The sequence below is a fragment of the Bison bison genome, unplaced genomic scaffold (genome assembly GCF_000754665.1).
Source record: "Bison bison bison isolate TAMUID 2011002044 unplaced genomic scaffold, Bison_UMD1.0 scf7180017864362, whole genome shotgun sequence".
In the NCBI taxonomy this organism is placed as follows: Eukaryota; Metazoa; Chordata; class Mammalia; order Artiodactyla; family Bovidae; genus Bison; species Bison bison.
The window spans coordinates 5,541,510-5,562,901 of record NW_011494934.1 but is presented as its reverse complement, the minus strand read 5'-3'; positions in this window follow the sequence as shown (position 1 = coordinate 5,562,901).

Below are 21,392 nucleotides of genomic sequence, written 5' to 3'. Positions count from 1 at the left end.
AGATGGACCTTTGTTGGCCAGATAATGTCTCTGCTTTTTAATATGCTATCTATGTTGGTCATAGCTGTTCTTCCAAGGAGCAAGCATCTTTTAATTTCATGGCTGCAATCACCATCTGCAGTGATTTTGGAGCCCAGAAAAATAAAGTCTGTCACTGTTTCCATTGTTTCCCTATCTATTTGCCATGAACTGATGGGACCAGATATCATGATCTTTGCCTTTTGAATGTTGAATTTTAAGTCAGGTTTTTCACTCTCCTCTTTCATTTTCATCAAGTGGCTCTTTAGTTCTTCTTTCCTTTCTGTCATCTGAATATCTGAGGTTATTGATATTTCTCCCAGCAATCTTGATTTCAGCTTGTGCTTCATCCAGCCCAGCATTTTGCATGATGTACTCTGCAAATAAGTTAAATAAGTTGGTGACAAAATACAGCCTTGACATCCTCCTTTCCCAGTTTGGAACCAATCCATTGTTCCATGTCCAGTTCTGACTGTTGCTTCTTGACCTGCATACAGATTTCTCAGGAGGCAGGTCACGTGATGTGGTATTCCCACTTCTTTAAGAATTTTCCACATTTTGTTGTGATCCACATAGTCAAAGGCTTTGGTGTAGTCAATAAACAGAAGATGTTTTTCTGGAACTCTCTTGCTTTTTCTATGATCCAACAGATTTTGGCAATTTGGTCTCTGGTTCCACTGTTATACAGAAGTATATTGCATTTCTGTTATTAGTGTACAGAAATACAATACATTTCTGAATATTAATTTTGTATCCTGCAAGCCTTCTAAATTCATTTATTAGTTCTAATAGTTTTTGGGTGGAATCTTTAGAATTTTCTATATATTGTACAATGTCATCTACAAATAATGACAATTTTACTTCTTTATTTCCAGTTTTGATGATTTTTGTTTCTTTTCTTGCCTAATTTCTTTGGTTAGGACTTCCAATATATTGAGGAAAAGTGGTGAGTGTAGGCATTCTTGTCTTGTTCCAGAGCTTAGAGGATAAATCTTCAGCTTTTCACCATTGAATATCTGTGGGTTTGACATATATGGTCTTTATTATGTTGATTTACATTCCCTCGAGATGTTCAATCATAGTTGTTGAATTTTTTCAAATGCTTTTTCTGCATATATTGAAATGGTCTTATGATTTTTATTCTACACTTTGTTAATATGGTGTATGACATTGATTGATTTACAAGTGGTGGTTGATTCATCTTTGCATTCTTGAAATAGTTCTCACTTGATTATGGTGCATGATCTTTTTATTGTATTGTTGAATGTTGTTTGCTAGTATTTTGTTAAGGGATTTTGCATTTGTATTCATCATTGGCCTGTGATTTTCTTATTTTGTAGTATCTGTTTTTCTTTTTTTTTTTTTTAATGTAGGTAATGTTGGCCTCAAATAATGTTTGGAAGCTTATGTTCCTCTTCAATATTTTGGAATATTTTGAGAAGAAAACTATTAAATTTGCTTTAAATGTGTGAAAGAATTCATTTGTGAAGCCATCTGGTCCTGGGAGTTCGTTTGTTGTGAGTTTTCCTATTACTGATTCAATTCCATTACTAGTAATTGGTCTACTTAAAATTTTTTGTTTCTTCATGATCAGTTTTAGAAGACATTATGCTCCTAGGAATTTACCCATTTATTCTATGCTGTCCAATTTGTTGACATATAATTGCTTATACTTGTTTCTTATTATCTTTTGTATTTCTGTGTTGGTTATAACTTTTTCATTTTTGCTTATGGTTATTTGGGTCCTTGTTTTTTATAATGAGTCTGGCTAGGTTTATCAATTTTATCTTTTCAAAAAACTAGCTCTTAGTTTAACTGATCTTTTCCATTGATTTTTAGTCTATTCCATTGATTAACAATCTGATCTTTATTGTTTTCTTCCTCCTACTTACTTTGTTTTTGTTGGTTCTTGTTCTAGTTTCATTAGATTTAAACCTTTTTTATTATTTTTTTTTAATTTGAGATTTTTCTTGTTTCTTGAATAGGTATGAATTGTTGTAAACTTTCCTCTTAGAACTGCTTTTCTTTCAATATCATCTTATATCATTGTGGTCAAAAAAGATACTTGATATACTTTCAATCTTCTTAAATACATTAATATTTGTTTTGTGACCTAATATGTGATCTATCCTAGAGAATATTTTATATGCTTTTGAAAAGAATATCAATTGTTCTTTGGGAATGGAATATTCTGTATATATCTATTAAATCCGTTGGTCAAGTGTGTCATTTAAGGCCAATATTTTCTTATTTTCTTTCTAGATAATCTATTCATTGATATGAGAAGGGTGCTAAAGTCCCATATTATTATTTTTATGCTGCTAATTTCTTTCTTTATATTTCTCATTATTTGGTTTATTTATCTAAGTTCTATTCTCAGTGCATAAATGTTTACAAACATTATATTCTTTTGAATTTATTCCTTAATGGCTATGCAATGCCTTTCTTTGTCTTTTGTTACAGTCTTTTTTTTTAAGTTTATTTTGTCTGATATAGGGTTTCCTTCATGATTCAGACAGTAAAGAATCTGCCTGCAATGCAGGAGGCCTGGGTTCAATCACTGGGTTGGGAAGAGCCCTGCTTTTTTGTTGTTGCTGTATCCATGTGCATAGAGTATCTTTTCTATCCCTTATTTTCAGCCTATGTGTCTCTTTAGATCTGAAGTGTGTCTCTTATGGGGCACAACTTTGCAAGACAAGGAAGATTCGTTTCTCCATTTTACAGAAATAAAAATTGACACACAAAGTAAACCAGGAAATTTGCCTATGAATTTTTAAAAATGATCCAAGACAGAATCTTTTGAGCAAGTAATGCAAGTGGATTTGAAAAATGCATCAGTATTTTTATTTTCCAGTTGTGTTCAATGTTTGGTGTATCCACTATTTTGGCCACCTGATGTGAAGAACTGACTCATTGGAAAAGACCCTGATGGTGAGAAAGATTGAAGGCAGGAGGAGAAGGGGATGACAGAGAATGAAATGGTTGGATGGCATCACCAAATCGATGGATATGAGTTTGAGCAACCTCCAGAAGTTGGTGCTGAACACGGAGGCCTGGTGTGCTGCAGTCCATGGGGTCACAGAGAGTCAGACACGACTGAGCAACTGAACTGAACTGAACACATTTATAGTTAAATTTCAAAAGTATTTTACACATCATAATTATTATGTTAAAATATATTTTTCAATATATCACTACATATCTCATTAAAACATCTATGATATGCCTTCTGTTTTTATCTCAATAGCTGTCTTTTGGTCTTTCTGAAAGCATCTTATTTCTAATTCTAGGGATGAGTTTCTTAATACTACTTACTTTTTTTTTTTTTTTTACAGAAAACTTCTTTTTATTAGAAACCATTTCTTCCTTTAAATTTCCATGCAATTTACAGGACTGCATATCTTAATTAATAAGGATCAAAATGTGACAGTATCTTTTACTGAAAATGCATAATACAGTAAAAACCACAAAGGAATTATTCATCAACTTGGAAACAAAAGATGTATGGCACATAGAGTAAAAGAAAACAGATAACACGTAAAAATGAAAATATACAAAACTCTAATAAATTACCTCGTCCTTTTCTTAGTGATGCTATTAATATTCATTAGATTCCACCCAAGAAGTAATAACCCATTTGATAGGAAGATGCCAATTCCTCTTAATTGAGTCAATGGATAATAACAAAACATATTTTTGAAAAGTTCATTTAAAAATTTAAATATTTATCTATATGGGTTGGCTTTCTATTGCACATTTATAAGTACAGGCAAAACAGGAAAATAAAGCCCTTTTCTTAACAATGAGATGGCTGTTTTCCATTATATAAAATAATAACTTAGCAACAGTGATTATAACAGTATGAAGGTGTTGAAAAGCTAGTGACTTGTTTTTTTTAATATATATAAATTTATTTATTTAAATTGGAGGCTAATTACTTTACAATATCGTATTGGTTTTCCTATACATTGACATGAATCCGCCACGAGTGTACACGTGTTCCCCATCCTGAACCCCACTTCCACCTCCCTCCCCATCCCCTCCCTCTGGGTCATCCCAGTGCACCAGCCCCGAGCACCCTGTATCATGCATCGAACCTGGAGTGGCAATTCATTTTATATATGATAATATACATGTTTCAATGCCATTCTCCCAAATCATCTCACCCTTGCCCTCTCCCACAGAGTCCAAAAGACTGTTCTATACATCTGTGTCTCTTTTGCTGTCTCACATACAGGGTTATCGTTACCATCTTTCTAAACTACATATATATGTGTTATTATACTATATGGATGTGAAAGTTGGACTGTGAAGAAAGCTGAGGGCTGAAGAATTGATGCTTTTGAACTGTGGTGTTGGACTTGAGAGTCCCTTGGATTGCAAGGAGATCCAACCAGTCCATCCTAAAGGAGATCAGTCCTGGGTGTCCTTTGGAAGGACTGATGCTAAAGCTGAAACTTCAGTACTTTGGCCACCTCACGCGAAGAGTTGACTCATTGGAAAAGACTCTGATGCTGGGAGGGATTGGGGGCAGGAGGAGAAGGGGACGACAGAGGATGAGATGGCTGGATGGCATCACCGACTTGATGGACATGAGTTTGGGTGAACTCTGGGAGTTGGTGATGGACAGGGAGGCCTGGCATGCTGCAATTCATGGGGTCGCAAAGAGTCGGACATGACTGAGCAACTGACCTGACATGATACTGTATTGGTGGTTTTCTTTCTGGCTTACTTCACTCTGTATAATAGGCTCCAGTCTCATCCACCTCATTAGAACTGATTCAAATGTATTCTTTCTAATGGCTGAGTAATACTCCACTGTGTATATGTACCACAGCTATTTTATTTTCATACCTAACTCTTTTAGCTTCTCTCTGAGTTTGAATATAGTTACGTTAGTAAACTAAGTCAGGGTTGAATCCATGAAATTTTCAGAGCATGGTATTGGGAGAAATAATGATATTTTGGAAATTTTAATAAACCAAAGTCTCTCAGACAAGACTAAACAAATGTTTCAGGAGACTGGACTGAACAATCTCATCCTAAATTGATGTCAGTTTAGATTTCTTGTTTTGGTAAAACACATTTATATGTCACTTCTCTCTAAGCTTTGTCATCTAGCTTCTGCTATTCTGTTACCAGGATAATCTCATTCACACTTACGTCTATGCTAATAATATTTCAGACAATTATGCAAAAATAAAAAATAGAGCAAACATTTCACAAATATGTAACAACTAATGAAATTTTATGTCTTGTTATAATATATATTCCAAATTCTGCCCATCCAATCTATTCTCCATATATTCACCAAATATTTATTTAGTACCTCCTTCCAGACACTATGTTTCAGAATTAATGTCAAATTCCAATTTCCCCCTATACAAAGTGGGAATGTTCATATCTTATTCACCAAGTATTGTAAAGAACAGAGAAGACAATACATGTAGCCATGATAGTGTGTGTGTGTACACATTAAGCACTTGGTAGTGTCTGACTCTTTGCAATCCATGGACTATAGCCTGCCAGGTTTCTCTGTCCATGGAGTTCTCCAGGCAACAATACTGGAGTGTGTAGCCTTTCCCTTCTCTGGGGGATCTTCCCAACTCAGCAGTCAAACATGGGTCACCTGCATTGCGAGCAGATTTCTTTACTGTCTGAGCCACCAGGGAAGTCCTATAGCTATGATTACTTATTGTATATTGTCTGTGGCTACTGTAATGGCAGTAGAGCTGAGTGCTTGCAACAGAGATCATATGGCTTATAATAATGTTTGCTTTCTGGCCTTTTACAGAAAAAGCTTGTCAACTTGTATTTCCCAAATTACCCAAATTCTAACCTACTATATATTAAAAAAAAAAAAAAACCTTGATATATATAGGAATTATCATTCCTCCATTTGAATTCTGATTAAAGTGATTTGGGATATATAGAAATTGTATGCTCAACAAGATCCCCTATAATACTTATGAAGAAAACAATTAAGAAGTAGATTTAGGAAACATCCTTAAGTAACAACTGTCTAAAGATAGAATTAAGCTTCTAGAGCATCTTAGCAGAGGATAAAATTTTTAGGGATGAGAGAAAGATCTCTTAATCTAAATTAATCCTGAGCAAAACTAGAAAAGACAAAACCTGCTAAAGTGCAAATTCTCATTCCTGGACTGGAATTTCTAAATACAAGTTTATAAACCAAGTACAAAATATCTCAGTACTAGACAAGTTAAAAATATGAAGAGAGGTCTCAGAAGACAAAATGCAAAGCATTGAGGAGGCTAGAAAATCTACATTAAGATGAAAAAAGAACTGAGACAAATTCTGACAGAGTTGTAAGCATTTTAAATTCAATTAAAAGGCTTTCTCAAGAATCAAAGTGCTACCAACAAGACAGAATAGCAAGAAAGAAACAAACAAATTGGAATGAAATTTGTAATCTTGCCAAGTTAGGGCACATCTTCCCAGTCAAATGTGGCACTGGTTCCTTTATTAATGTTACTGAGTCAAAATCATCCCAAGTAGTCAAGTTACAGTTTGAAGTGCAGTAATAAAAGAGCTCAAACTCACCTTTTTATTTCTACAGTGAAGATATAGGGAGCAACACCTCAGATGGTAAGATTTACCTGCTCTCTGGATAGAAGACAGAAAGAAATTGGTCTTAGTTGGCTAGAGATTAAATGAAAAGGTGCCATAATGCCAAACTTCTGCTTGGGTAGTTAGCTATCCTACCCTTGGATAGGACTCAGAAGACTTTCCTTGGAAGATGATTGATGACAACAAAATTTCAAGTGACTTTGGGAACCCTATGGAGTAGGATAAATCCCATGCGTCCCAAGCCCTCCTTGGGACCACCGAGCTCATTCTCTGTCCTGCCGTGCAGCTCTTTCGCTGAGATGTTTGGGAATAAAATCATTAGTGAAAGTCTTCATTTCATCCCTAATGTATTCACAACTGGTCACAAAAAGGAATCTTTTTCAATTTTCTTTCACAAGTTTTCCTGAATCTGTTGAATCTATCTCAGTAAATTTTCAATTATATACAGCTTCATTTAATCTAAAGAAGTAAATTTCTATCATCAGATGCTACTCACATAGTGGAATCTGTATGAAAAACCTGTGAAATTTTATATCTAATCATGAAAGAATTGTTTGGCAATGGATTTAATTCATTCATTCAACCCCACCCTCCTTCATAAGCAATGCCTAATCATCAAGTGGCTTTCTTTCTTTATTTTGCCACTTAAAAATGTAACATCTACCAAGGATCTGCTTTCAATTTTTTAAGGGACCAGAATTTTTCCCCTTTGAATATTTTCAAACTAGTTAAATAAAACAATGTGGAAAATGACTTTAAATAGAAATGTAGAGTGGTTTTACCACTCAAGTAAGACACCCATGTATTCATAATATATGTATGCTTACCCTTAGAGACATACTTTGGAAAACAATAACTCCATATAAATTTCTATTTAAATTTGCATACCCCTATAATTCCTGACACCATGACAGTACACTGACTGTATTCTAAGCCATGAAATGCTGAGGTAATTTATTTCACATCAATAGATAACTGGAATGCACAGGTGAACCTATGCTTTTCATTACCTCTAGCTGGACAAGACCCTTTAGGTCCAGGACACTCCTTTTGCCTTTGGGTCCTGGTGGCAGAGGTTCCTAGCAATAATAAATCTCTTGAGGAAGAGATTAATTAGAGTCATGCAGAAGGTTAACAACGCCTTCTTCTCAACCTCCCCTATGTCTTTTTTTTTTTTTTTTTTAATGGATTTACTTATATAGACCTTTAGTAAAACTGGAGACAGGGCTAAATCAAGCTCTCCATCGACCATAGCAAAAAAAAAAAAAAAGTTGACTTATAATTGTGGTTGCACCAGATCCAGGTGAACTGATCAATTTTCTCAGGCTTTTAATTAGTTTGGGTTCAAATTCTGGCACAAGTACACGTTAGTTATTTGACCATGGATATGATGTTTTCTAAGAGAGTAATTTCAATGAAGTGTTCAAAATGAAGTTTGAACAACCAGAATCAAACACCCAGTTATGAGTTTTAGAAGAGTCATAAATATGATGGTAGAGGCTGGAAGCTGGTTTGGAGGATGTGGTGGGCTTATGGTTAGGGTTAAGGTTAGAAATGGGGATGAGGAAGTGAAGGAAGCTAATGGGTAATTTACATTAAGCAGATTACTGTTAGTAAAGGTGTCAATTACTATTATTACTCTAATTGGTATATACAATTGTTTACATTAAAATATTTAGTAAATATTTATATTGGTTATTTTAGTAATTATGAAACTGAGCAGGACCCTTTGGGGTCCTCCTGGGTACAAAGCTTTTCTGTGTGCCGTGTTTCTCATTTGTAGAAAAAAGGCTTCCATATCCTAGACCTTTCCTGAATTCCAAAGAAAGAAAGAGAGAAAATGAAGTCACTCAGTTGTGTCCAACTCTCTGCAACCCCATGGACTGTAGCCTACCAGCATCCTCTGTCCATGGGATTTTCCAGGCAAGAATACTGGAGTGGGTTGCCATTTCCTTCTCCAGGGGATCTTCCCAATCCAGGGATTGAACCCTGGTCTCCCACATTGCAGGCAAACGCTTTACCATCTGAGCCACCAGGGAAGCCCTGGTGTTCCAAAGGGCAGATTCAAATAGTTACTAATTACTAAATAGTTACTAATTAGGGAGGGGAGGGAATGCTGAAACTATGGAGGAATAGTCAAGAAACAGAAGTGGAGGGGTAAAGCAGTATTCTGGTTCCTCCTCGGGCGATATACATAACAATATATCTCTGAGTTCTTCTACATGAACTAAGGCCCCCACCCAGGCAGAGGATGGTAACTTCAGACTGAGCAGAAACAAGTGGGGCCCAGACTGGTTGGAACCAGAAGGCTGATGATGGAAATATCTGAAACATCTACTTGTTACCTCACCACCGAAGTGAACTTGTTACCTCAACCAACAACTTGTTACCTAACCACCAAGCACAAGGTTGAAGGCTCTGCAGCCGTCCCCCCAAATTTTGTCTATAAAGAGTCTTCCCTCAAAACCACTAGGGAGTTCTAGTCTTTTGAGCCCTAGCCACTCCTTCTTGCTCATTCTTTGCAATAAAGTTTCTCAGCTCCAAACTCCAACATTTTGGTTTGTTTGGCCTCACTGTGCATTGGGCATACAAAGTTGGGTTCAAAAACAGTTATCGTGCTATAAATTAGGATAGATTGTAAATGCCTTTCACATCTGGGGAAATCTAATTGGTTGGTTGTCAATACCATAAACTCTGTTCAACCTGCTGTTTGTGTGTTGAATCGCCAAATAGTTATTGGCTAGTTGTTTAACTAGTGTTTCGAAAAGCTTAGCCTCAGCACTGCCTGAAGCTTATTCAAAATTGAGATTCCTGGGCCTTACCACTGATGTGCCACAACTGAATCTCTAGGAAGGAGGCACTAATATCTGTATTTTCAGAAGCAATCTCAGCAGCTATGAGAAACACTGTTGGAAAACTATCATGTAGGCCAAAGTGATGAGCAACTGTCCCCGGAAAAGTATTGGTCATCTCAGATTTACCTTGTTGCTGCTGCTGCTGCTGCTAAGTCGCTTCGTCATGTCCGACTCTGTGCAACCCCATAGACGGCAGCCCACCAGGCTCCCCCGTCCCTGGGATTCTCCAGGCAAGAACACTGGAGTGAGTTGCCATTGCCTTCTCCAATGCATGAAAGTGAAAAGTGAAAGTGAAGTCGCTCAGTCGTGTCCGACTCCTAGAGACCCCGTGGACTGCAGCCTACCAGGCTCCTCCGTCCATGGGATTTTCCAGACAAGAGTACTGGAGTGGGTGCCATCGCCTTCTCCCAGTTTTACCTTAGGCTCTCACTATTTCTTGTTATTTCATATTCACATTTCCATGGTACACTCACTTCTATAAAATCCCCCTTTCTCCTTAAATCTTCAACTTCTCTTCCTTCTTATCTTCATTGTACCTACCACAAACCTTTCCTCTTACTTTATGGAGAAAGTAAAAGTCATTGAAACAAACTGTCTTTGTATTTCTGTTTCAATGTATTCTCAGTCAGGCTGAGAATTGAATGCATGTTTCCTTCATGTGATTCTGCTAAAGGATGCATATGACTGACAACACATCCATTGGCATGTGCTTACTTTCTCACCAGTTTTCATTTTTTATACTATAAAAGGGGGGATTCTACTACAGTTCTTATAATCAGTCAGAATTATTTTTTCATAAAAGTCTCTTAATGACTCATCCCCATGTTCTATTTTCAGCTTTATTTCTTTACAGTGTTCTACCACACCCTGCTCCCATCCCTAGACTTGAAGTGTCCAGACTTTCATATTTAGTTGCTAATGATAGATTGTGAATGCCATACCTTTGTTTCTTCTGTATTTAGAACATCTTCCCCATCCTATTTCTTTGTTTAGAGAAATCATACCACCTGAAACTCAACACAAACAGTTCTATATACAAGTCTTCTAGTGTGCTTACTATATTATATCTTATCTGCCTAAAAATCTGTCTCCATAAGACAGATGTTAGGATCCTTCACCCAAGTACCCACACTACCTAGAACAATGAGCATTTGCCCAGGGTAGACAATCTTACCCAGCTCCAAAATATTGTAAATTTTGACCAGCTATCAGATGTCTAAATTGTACACATCCCAAGCCTCTAGGATGCAATCATATAAACCCTAAATTCTAAGTGTTAATGATTGTCTCACTGTGCACGCTGTTCATTGAACCCATGGTAGGCAAGGCATGAGCAGGGAAGCTAGAAGAAAACTCAAGGAGCCATAGGAACTGCAGACACATTTCTTCTCTCCTGGATGATGCAGCAGTCGTAACAGCAGACATAACATAACACAACACACCCAACATGGCACAACCCCCAGGCCTTTCCAGGTGGAGCTTATATATGCTTATAGAGCAAAAGTAGCCCATGGCCAAACAAGTACCTCATGATGCACATGAGCAGTGCTATCATTGATGTCCACTGTTACATAATCATTATTTACAAAACATGGGGTAAGAGCAAGAGGGCATGGGGTGAGAGGGCCTGATCACCATCATCTTGGCTAATTTGTTCTTTCCCTACAATGATCATCACATGTGGTGTCATTTGAGTCCCAGTTCAAATCTGGATTCGAATCCCAGCTCTACCATTGTCAAACTCTAAGATCTTGGGCAGGATGCTTAAAGAGTATGAGCCTCAATTCCCTTATCTTTAAAGTGAATCTTATGAATAGTCCTTACCCTATAAGAAAAGATGCATCAAATACCTAAAACAATGTCTAACAAATGGCTGTCACATGTCATTGCAACTAATGTACCATCAATTTTTAGTCATTTAGGATTTTTATTTTATACACACATTGCTGGTTAATTGTATCAGCTTGACTGGGCCAGGGGGTACACAGATATTTGGTGAGTGAGCTTGGCTGAGGAGCCAGTAGGGCACAACTACCATCTGTGGGACTGGAATTACAAGTCAGAATCCCACCCAGGTGGAATCATAAAATAACCTGAAGTTAGAAAAAGCCAAATTTATTGATATGGACTCACTAAGCAGTGATTCTGCTTTTAATGTTGCATCTTGAGGATTTAGAAAGGATTCTAACAGTTTGGTTGGTTGGATGAAACATGGAGACCAAAACTGGAAATCCCAGATCTGCCTTGATTTAATGTAGAGAAAGAGATTCAAATGCTTTGAATAATTGAAATATTAGTGTGAATTTAGACCTAAAATCAGGTGTGTCATTTTAGACTTAGCCACCACACTAGGAGGGTCCAAGAAACCATAACTTTCACCACAACTGCAAGAAATAAATTTGTGTGGGGAGCTCTGGCATCTTTGAACTCTTCTAGCAACAACAACAACTTTGTTGTTCTCTGTAGGCCAAACCTGCAGTAAGGACTGTTAGACACTCAACTGGGAAACCTAAATGCAATGAGAATAATTGGATCCCAGTGGCAAGGATCAAATGAAAAAGCTCAACAGACAAAAGCAAGGTGGGCTGAGTTACCATAATGAGCATCAGAGTCAAAGTAACAATCAGAATAGTCTGACTCACATGGACCTGTGTGGTTGTCTAATTAAGCTTGTGTTCCTAGAAGTAAAACAAAAAAGTAACCTACTAAATTCTGCTTGATCTGCATCAGCTGAAAAGTTCTAGGTAAAGTACACAGTAGTCTAACCTGAATCATAAAAACAGAAATTCATGGACTCGCCATCAATTCCCAGTTTAAAGTGGGTTTATAAAACCAGAACCCTTTCATTGTAGGGGATGCAGTAAAGTTCCTATGAGGAAAGACTTCAGTTCACTACCATAAATTCATACTCCCTTAACAATTATCCTAACTTTTCACCAAAGGACACAGGGCCTTTTATCAGAGTAATTGCTATGAGGAAAAGGTCATAATCAAGCCTTGCAGAGACTACTGGGTAAGGGCTCTGAACTGACATTAGTTTCAGAACTTAAAATGTTCCACCAGTCAGCATAAACGCTTATGGATATCAGGTGATCATTAGAGTTTTAGCTCAAGTCTGTCCCACAGTGGGCCCAGTGGGGCTCTGAACCCATCCTGCGGATATTTTCCAGCTCCAGAATTCATACTTGGCATAGATCTACTCATCAGCTAGCAGAATTCCCACAGTGATTTATTTACCTGCGGCTATCATGATGGGACGGAGAAGGCAATGGCAACCCACTCCAGTACTCTTGCCTGGAAAATCCCATGGATGGAGGAGCCTGGTAGGCTGCAGTCCATGGGGTCGCTAGGAGTCAGACTCTACTGAGCGACTTCACTTTCACTTTTCATTTTCATGCACCAGAGAAGGAAATGGCAACCAGCTCCAGTGTTCTTGCCTGGAGAATCCCAGGGACGGGGGAGCCTGGTAGGCTGCCGTCTATGGGGTCGCACAGAGTTGGACACAACTGAAGTGACTTAGCAGCAGCAGTAGCAGCATCATGATGGGAAAGGTCAGGTGGGAGCCACTAGGACTGCCTGGTTCACATGATGATTCCAATTATACCTAATGTATCAAATGTGATTACATTGCTTGAGCAAATTAACACATTCACTAGGACCTGATGATGTGCAGCTATGTATCTCCATCTTTGTCCAAAATCCACCAAAAGCAAGCAAGCAAGATCAACAACACACCTTCCCTGTCCTACTTCAGCTAAGTATCAACTCTCCAGCCCTATGTGATAATTAAGTTTGCAGGGATCTTGATCACCTTTTCCTTCCACAAGATAACACACTAGTCCATTACGTATTCTAATTGGAACTAATGAGCAAGAAGACATGACTACCTTAGTTAGACATACTGGCAAGACTTACTTGTATGTCATTAGATAAAAACTAAATCTGTTCTGCCACTTGGGCCGTATGATCCAGCAGACCCAGTGGTGCTTACAGTGCTGGTGGCAGACAGGGGTCCTGTTTAGAGACTTTGGTAGACCCCATATATAAATCTCAGTGCAGGCCCTCAGGATTTTAGAGTAAAACATTGCCATCCTCTACAGATAATTAATTATTCCTCTTATGAGAACAAGCCCTTGGCTTGCCACTGGGCCTTAGTAGAAGCTGAATGCTTAACCAAGGATCACCAAGTTAACCAAGCAACCTGAGCTGTCCATCATGAACTGGGTGTTATCTGACCCAGAAACCTATAAAGTAGGACATGCACAACAATATATGAAATGAAAGTGGTTTATGTGTGATCAAGTCTAAGCAGGTCCTGAAGGCATAGGTAAGTTACAGGAAGAAGTAGCCCAAATACTAATGATTCAAGCTGCTGTTATACTGCCTTCTCTCTCCCAGACCATACCTATGGTCTCCTGGGGAGTTCTCTAAGATTAACTAACAGAGGAGAAGTCTTGAGCCTGATTTAGATATGGTTCAACAATACGCAGACACCACTCAAATGTGGACAGCTGCAACACTACAGACCTTAGTGGGACATCCCTGAAGGACAATGTTGAATAAAAAATTCTCCCAGTAGGCAGAACTTCAAGTAATGCACCTGGTTGTTCATTTTACATGAAAGGAGACATGGCCAGATTCATGATCATATAGCAATTATATGTGATCATATATCAGTTCATGGGCTGTGACCAACAGTTTGGTTGAAAGGTCAGGGATTTGGAAAGAAAATGATTGAGAAATTGGTTGGAAGAAAATTTGGGGAAGAGGTATGATATAAATAAAGGTCTTATAATAGGGCCCAAAAAGTGAAGATATTTATGTCCCCTATGAATACTCACCAAAGGGTGACCTCTACAGCAAGGGATTTTAATAATCAAATGAATAGGTTGATGACCGATTTTGAAGATATCAGTTAGTCTCTTTGCTTAGCCACCCCTGTAATCACCAAAGAGGTTCATGAATGTAGTGGCTATGGTGGCAGGGATAGAATTTATGCACAGCCATAGCAACAAGGACTTTCATTCACCAAAGTCAACCTGGCTATGGTCATCACTGAGTGCCCAATCTGCCAGCTGCACAGACAAACACTGAGTCCCTGATAGGGTACCATTCAACCAATCAGCCATTTACCTAGTAGTAGATTGATTACGTTGAGTTGCTTCCATCATGGAAGAGACAGTGTTTTGTTCTTATTGGAATAGTTACTCTGGAAGTGGATTTGCCTTCCCTTCACACTATGATTTTTGCCAAAACTATCATCCATAGACATACAGACTGTCTTATCCACCCTCATGGTATTCCATACAATATTGCTTCTGATTAAGGAATTCTTCATAGGAAAAGAAGTGTGTCAGCTGGTCCACGCTCATAGAATTCATTGATCTTATCATATTACCCACCATTCTGAAGCAGCTGTCTCAATAGAATTATGGAATGGCCTTTTTAAGCCAGTTACAGCACTAGCAAGATGGCAATACCTGGCAAGGCTAAGACAAGGTTATCCAAAAGGCTATCTGTGCTCTCAACCAGTGACCAATATATGGTGCTGTTTCATCCATAGCTAGAATCCATGATCTAGGAATCAAGTAATGGAAATGGGAGTGAAACAACCTGCTATTACTCCTAGTGATCCACTAGCAAAAATTTTGCTTCCTTTTTCCAAGACTTTATGCCCTGTTGGCCTAGAGGTCTTATTTCCAAAGGGAGGAATGCTTCCACTGGAAGACACAGTAATGATGTCACTGAAGTGAAAGTTAAAACTGCCACTGACCTTTTGGAAATCTTTATGCCTCAGAATCAAAGAAAGGAGTTACTGTGCTGTCTGGGGTGACTGAGTCTGACTACCATGAGAAAACTGGACAATTTGACTACAGTAGAGGTAAGTAACAGTATGTCTAGATACAGGAGATCCCATAGAGTGTCTCTTAGAATCACCATGCTCTGAGATTAAGGTCAGTGGAAAACTACAACAACCTGATTCAGGCAAAACTACTAATAGCCTGCACACTTCAAGCATAAAAGTTGGGTCATCCCACCAAGAGAAGAATAAAAACCAGTTGAAGAATTTGTTGAAGCAAAGAGAATACAGACTGGGTAGTGGAAGAAAATTGTTATAAATACCAGCTATGACAATGTGACCAGTAACAGAAGTCAAGGTTATAAATTTCATGTGTATTTCCTCCTTATGTGTATACATTTGTGTGTATTTTATGTATAATATATTATAATAAAATTTAATAGTAGTTATAAGTCCCTTGGACTGCAAGGAGATCCAACCCTGGGATTTCTTTGGAAGGAATGATGCTAAAGCTGAAACTCCAGTACTTTGGCCACCTCATGTGAAGAGTTGACTCACTGGAAAAGACTCTGATGCTGGGAGGGATTGGGGGCAAGAGGAGAAGGGGACGACAGAGGATGAGATGGCTGGATGGCATCACTGACTCAATGGACATGAGTCTGAGTGAACTCTGGGAGTTGGTGATGGACAGGGAGGCCTGGTGTGCTGCGATTCATGGGGTCGCAAAGAGTCAGACATGACTGAGTGACTGATCTGATCTGATATGATACATATATCTGTAATACCATATTGTTTTAAGTTCTGTTAATCTTAACATATTAATATTTAAGTTCAAGGACATCAAAGACAAGAGTAAACATCACTCAAGGGCTTTAGCTCCTCTTCTGGGCAAAGAGTGCATTTTAAGTTGTATGAAAGAGAGTTGCATCATGTTATTGGAATTTAGACCTTGTTATTGCCTTTATTTGGAGATTGAGTATGGCTTAAGGAGATGCATATGGGTGCCAAGTTGACAAGTGGAGGACTTGTGATATTTAATTTTATGTGTCAACTAACTGAGCCATGGCTTACGCAGATACTTACCAAACATTATTCTGGGTATCTTTATGAGGATGTTGGGAATGAAATCAACATTTGAATTGGTGAACTAAGCAGATTGTCCTCCCTAATATCAGTTGTCCTCCTTTAAACAGCTGAGTTCTTGAATAGAACAAAATGCTGATGCCCCTATGAATGAGAGGGAACCATCTCCCTGCCTGACTGAGCTGCAACAATTTTTTTAAATGTATTTATTTTTATTGGAGGAGTGGCTTCCCTGGTAGCTCAGCTGGTAAAGAATCCATTTGCAATGCAGGAGACACTGGGTCAGGAAGATCAGCTGGAGAAGGGACAGACTACCCACTCCAGTATTCTTGGGCTTCCTTAGTTGGTCAGCTGGTAAAGAATCCACCTGCAATGGGGGAAATCCAGGTTCAATCCCTGGGTTGAGAAGATCCTCTGGAGAAGGGAACAGCTACCCACTTCAGTATTCTGGCTTCGAGAATTCCATGGACTGTATAGTCCATGGGGTCGCAAAGAATCAGACACAACTGAGTGACTTTCACTTTAATTGGAGGACAATTACAATATTGTGTTGGTTTCTGATATACATAAACATGAATCTGCCATAGGTATACACATGTCCTCTCCCTCTTTAACCTCCTTCCCGAGTCCTACCCCATGCTACCTCTCTAGGTTGTCACAGAACATGGGATTTGAGCTCAATGGGTCATACAGAAAATTCCCACTGGCTATGTAAAGTACATGTCTCAAAGCTACTCTCAATTCATCCCACCCTCTCCTTCCCCCACTGTGTCCATAGGTCTATTCTTCATGTCTATGTCTCCTTTGCTGTCCTGCAGATTGGTTCATCAGTATCATCTTTCTGGATTCCATATACATGCATTAATATATGATATTTGGTTTTCTTTCTGACTTACTTCACTCCATATAATAAGCTCTAGGTTCATCTACCTCATTAGAGCTGAGTCAAATGTGTTCCTTTTTATAGCTGAGTAATATTCCAGTGTATATATGTACCAAATCTTCTTTATCCATTCATTTGTTGATGGCCATCTAGGTTGCTTCTATGTCCTAGCTATTGTAAATAGTGCTGCAATGAACACTGGGGAACATGTGTCTTTTTAAATTATGATTTCCTCAGGGTATATGCCCAGTAGTGGAATTGTTGAGTCATATGGTAGCTTTATTCCTAGCTTTTTAAGGAATCTCCATACTTTTCTCCATAGGGGCTGTTTCAATTTACATTCTGACCAACAGTGCAAGAGGATTCCCTTTTCTCCATACCCTCTCCAGGATTTATTGTTTGTAGAGTTTTTAGTGATGGCCATTCTAACCAGTGTGAGGTAATACCTTGTTGTAGTTTTGATTTGCATTTCTTTAATAATGGAGAAGAAAATGTCAATCCACTCCAGTATTCTTGCCTGGAGAATTCCATGGACCGATGAGCCTGGTGGCTACAGTCCATGGGGTCACAAAGAGTCAGACACAACTGAGTGACTATTTTTTTTAAATACATATTTAGATATTATTTTTTGGAGAAGGAAATAGCAACCCACTCTAGTATTCTTGTCTAGAGAATCCCGTGGACAGAAGAGCTCGATGGGCTGGTGTCCATAGGGTCTTATAGAGTCAGACATGACTAAAGCGACTTAGCATACATGTGTGCGTGCAAATAATGAGTGATGCTGAGTACCTTTTCATGTGTTTATTAGCAATCTGTATGTCTTCTTTGGAGAAATGTCTGTATAGGTCTTCTGCCCACTTTTTGATTAGATTGTTTATTTTTCTGATGTTGAGCTGCATGAGCTACTTGTGTATTTTGGAGATTAATCCTTTGTCAGTTGTTTCATTTGCTATTATTTTCTCCCATTCTGAGAGCTGTCTTTTCACCTTGCTTACAGTTCCCTTTGCTGTGCAATAACTTTTAAGTTTAGCTGGACCCATTTGTTTACTTTTGTTTTTATTTCAATCACTGCAGGATGTGGGTCAGAGATAATCTTGCTCTTTGACGTAAATCACAGCAAGATTCTTTCTGAGCTGGAACATTTTTGTTTTCCAACTTTCCAGGATTCAGACTGAACCAATAACCCTTCTTGGGTATTGAGCCTGCTGCTGGCTTTCAGACTAGAACTTATATCATTAGTTCTCTTGCTTCTTAAATCTTAAAACTAGAGCTCAGACTAGAAATATATATCCACTATTCTGGATGTTCAACTTACTGACTGCAGATCTTGGAACATCTTGGTCTCAATAATTATGTGAGCTAATACCTTGTTTATATCATATATATCACTTTTTACATAAATGGAAAGGTTAATACAAATAAGATAGCTTTGTTAAAGTATTAAAATCATTTTGAATTTAGAAGTAAACTCATTGAGTTTGATATTTTTCCACAAAATCTTCTTTTCACTGTCTTCATGATCATGGTTCATGATCTGTAACATTTCTTAAAAGATTTCATCATTTACCCAAAGTGTTAATTCAAGATGATGAAACTCATTGTACAGATTGTCATGATGACCCTTTCTTAATATTTCCAAATATGTAAAGTAAAACAACTATGCTATATTTATCATTTGACTGATAACAATTTCAAGACAACATTGATTGAAAAGCACATCCTGACACCAGAGATATTAAAATATGAAAAAAATTGTGCATCTTAGAATTGGTGAAATGTTGACAGTCCTCAATAAATAAATAAATATTCTTATCAATGATGATGAGATTATGATGATGATGAATATCAGCTTGGAGAAATGCCTTTGTGCCTGATGAAGTGTGTTTATACTTGGGAATGGGTGCCTGATATTTTGTGCATTTATGGAGAGGTTAAAAGACTTGTGCAAAATGAATATGAAAACCACTTGTTGGAGGTGTCATCTGATTGCAACTTTAGTTCTACATGTGGTAGTGACCAACTTTTGAGGCTATCATTGGTACTTCTAAAGCTGGATGTTCCAACACCATACCAGTTAAGCCTTTCACTCTCAACACTAATATTGAACTTATTATTCAGTTACTTGTGGCAAATTCTTAAGGGTAAAATTCTTCATGGAAAAAATTAATCTTCTAATTCTAGAATTCCTTTATTCAGGGCTCCCTCCCTCTGGATTTGTTCCCTTGCATTATACACTAACTCATTGTTTTTATCTATACTTCTTACATTGAAAAATAAGTAAATTCTCCTCTAAAAATAAAAACAGACTGGAAAGGATGCTTTGCCTTGGAAATGAACAGAGATCATTTTGTCATTTCTGAGATTCCATCCAAGCACTGTATTTTGGAACCTTTTGTTGACTATGATGGTTACTCCATTTCTTCTAAGGGATTCTTGCCCACAGTGGTAGATAAAATGGTCATCTGAGTTAAATTCACCCATTCCAGTCCATTTTAGTTTGCTGACTCCTAAAATGTCAATGTTCAGTCTTGCCATCTTCTGTTGACCACTTACATTTGCCTTGATTCATGGACCTAACATTCCATGTTCCTATGCAGTACTGCTCTTTACAGCATCGGACTTTACTTCCATCTGCAGTCACATTAACAATTGGGTATTATTTTTGCTTTGGCTCCATCTCTTCATTCTGTCTGGAGTTATTTCTTCACTCATCTCCAATAGCATATTGGCCACCTACCACCTGGGGAGTCCATCTTTCAGTGTCTTATCTTTTTGCCTTTTCATACTGTTCATGGGGCTCTCAAGACAGGAATACTAAAGTGGTTTGCCATTCCATTCTCCACTGGACCATGTTTTGTCAGAACACAGGTATCACCAAATGGTCAAAGCTGACATCAGATTGATTATATTCTTTGCAGCCAAAGCTGGAAGCTCTATACAGTCAGCAAAAATAGACCAGGAGCTGACTTTCACTCAGATCATGAACTCCTTATTGCCAACTTCAGACTTAACTTGAAGAAAATATGGAAAACCACTAGACCATTCAGGTTAGACCTAAATTAAATCCCTTACAATTATACAGTGGAACTGAGAAATAGATTCAAGGGATTAGAACTGATAGATAGTGACTTAAGCATTATGAACAGAGGCTTGTATTGTACAGGAGGCTGGGATCAATATCATCCCCAAGAAACAGAAATGTAAAAAGCAAAATGGCTGCCTGAGGAGGCCTTACAAATAGCTGTGAAAAGAAGAAAAGTGAAAGGCAAAAGAGAAAAGGAAAAATATACCCTTCTGAATGCAGAGTTCCAAAGAATAGCAAGGAGAGATAAGAAAGCCTTCCTCAGTGATCAGTGCAAAGAAATAGAGGAAAACAATAGAATGGGAAAGACTAGAGATCTCTTCAAGAAAATTAGAGATACCAAAGCAACATTTCATGCAAAGATGGGCTCAATAAAGGACAGAAATGGTATGGACCTATTAGAAGCAGAAGACATTAAGAAGAGGTGGCAAGAATACACAGAAGAACTGTATAAAAAAGATCTTCACAATGCAGATAATCATAATGGTGTGATTACTCATCCAGAGCCAGACATCTTGGAATATGAAGTCAAGTGGGCCTTAGGAAACATTGCTACGAACAAAGCTAATGGAGGTGATAGAATTCCAGTGGAGCTATTTCAAATCCTGAAAGATGTTGCTGTGAAAGTGCTGCACTCAATATGCCAGCAAATTTGGAAAACTCAGCAGTGGCCACAGGACTGGAAAAGATCAGTTTTCATTCCAATCCCAAAGAAAGGCAATGCCAAAGAATGCTCAAACTACTGCACAATTGCACTCATCTCACATGCTAGCAAAGTAATGCTCAAAATTCTCCAAGCTGGGCTTCAACAGTACGTGAACTGTGAACTTCCAGATGTCCAAGCTGGATTTAGAAAAGGCAGAGGAACCAAAGATCAAAAAATGAATATCCACTGGATCATTGAAAAAGCAAGAGAGTTCCAGACAAAAACATCTATTTCTGCTTTACTGACTGTGCCAATGCCTTTGACTGTGTGGATCACAATAAACTGTGGAAAATTCTGAAAGAGATGGGAATACCAGACACCTGACCTGCCTCTTGAGAAATCTGTATCAGTTCAGTCAGTCAGTTCAGTCACTC